Below are 1440 nucleotides of genomic sequence, written 5' to 3' on the forward strand. Positions count from 1 at the left end.
CAAGAACGGTATTTGGCCGGAGGTAAACGCAAGAAGAACCTACGAGCAGAGGGTATCCTTTGCTCCCACACGCTTCTCGGTGGAAACTCTTAGACTCCGTGCTTGCGGTCCGCTGCTGTTAGTCCGAATTTCGTCGTTTAGTTCCCTGTATCGCATTAGGTAGGAGTCCCGTCGTGGTGAGGATAGGGAGGATGTAGAATGGAGGAGAGGAGAGTAACGATGTGGAGATCAAGGGGATGGAGAAAGGCGAAAGCTCGCAGGGTTGCAGGGTGGTAGCGGCGATGGTAATGACGGCGGCGAGCGATGGCGAGGCGAGGGTTGAAGGGATGGAACAAGGGTGTGTGTGTATGTGTGTGTGTAAGAGAAAGAGAGAGAGAGAGAGAGAGAGAGAGAGCGCACCACGAGCTCGAAAGTTGGGAAAAAGCCAAGGAAGGGGTTGTGCTTGGTGCGCGGGCCAGTCGGAGGGCGCAAGCTCCGGGTCTTCCTGTGCCCTCCCACTTGGTCGCGCGATAGGTGGAGCTTTCCTACCCGCCAATACATGTCCCGGGGAACGCGTACTCGCTCCCGAACGGCGCGAGTCCGCGAGTAGTGCCGAGCCGCCGCCACCGCCACTGTCACAGTCCTTCCACATCCACACGAAAACGCGCGTCCCACGGTGGTGGCACCGTGGTGTGTGGTGGCCTCTCGGCGCCGGCTCCGCTGCTGCTGCTGCCGTGCCGTGCGTATCCTGATCAGGTCAGGAGAGTTGTTAGGGTTCCCCGGTGAGAGGATAACGCGCGCGCGATAAGGCCGCGGAGCACCATCTGCGAACGTGAGCGCGAGCGCGGTGACATAATCGCCGATGAGGGGTGGCCAGGAGTCCATCGACGGGATATATGTAGGGATGCATGATCGAGAGGGTTGGGTCGGCAAGTGAAAATTAGCGCGGATTCACGTCGCGCGTCGATGGTGTGCTATGTGCGCGGAGAGAGATGTCGGTGAACGTAAGAATAGTTCTGCTAATGTGGACCGATGTGCATGGGAAGGTCGGTTACGTGGCAGCGCGAAAAGGGTGAATCTCTGTTATTTCGGGTCTTATAAAAGCGCGTTGTGTATCGTATTGACGGCGTATGGGAATAATCTAGTAATTATCGCGTGTCAAACAATATTCTGATAATGGTGGAAACTTCATATCATATCGTAGCATTTATGAAAAGAATTTGATCAAAATAGATTTTCTTCAATTTCTTCTAAAACGAAGAAAATGTTTCGATTACGATCGAGGAGTGATCGCGTAATGGTATTTCAAATGGTACAACACAGTATGTATTAATTTTTGGTTTTTGTTAGCATGCCTAAAGTTACGCGAACTTTAATTATTTTTCGTAAAAGTTTGATTTACGATTATGCATCTGTCATTGTAATAAATAAATTTGCAACTAAACTTGTTTCTTCTTTAAT

At 51.3% G+C, this 1440-nt stretch overlaps 1 protein-coding gene across 1 annotated transcript in view; it reads left to right on the top strand.

Annotated features, from left to right (window-relative positions):
- The first annotated feature begins 637 nt into the window (after window positions 1–637).
- Window positions 638–1440, top strand: part of LOC108747604 (protein Skeletor, isoforms B/C) — a 74645-nt gene continuing 73842 nt past the window's right edge. The window contains exon 1 of the mRNA XM_018485206.1: window positions 638–735. The gene's annotated coding sequence lies outside the window, so the exon portion shown is untranslated. The remainder of the gene's footprint in view (window positions 736–1440) is intronic.

This window comes from Trachymyrmex septentrionalis, unplaced genomic scaffold, assembly GCF_001594115.1.
Source record: "Trachymyrmex septentrionalis isolate Tsep2-gDNA-1 unplaced genomic scaffold, Tsep1.0 scaffold108, whole genome shotgun sequence".
In the NCBI taxonomy this organism is placed as follows: domain Eukaryota; kingdom Metazoa; phylum Arthropoda; class Insecta; order Hymenoptera; family Formicidae; genus Trachymyrmex; species Trachymyrmex septentrionalis.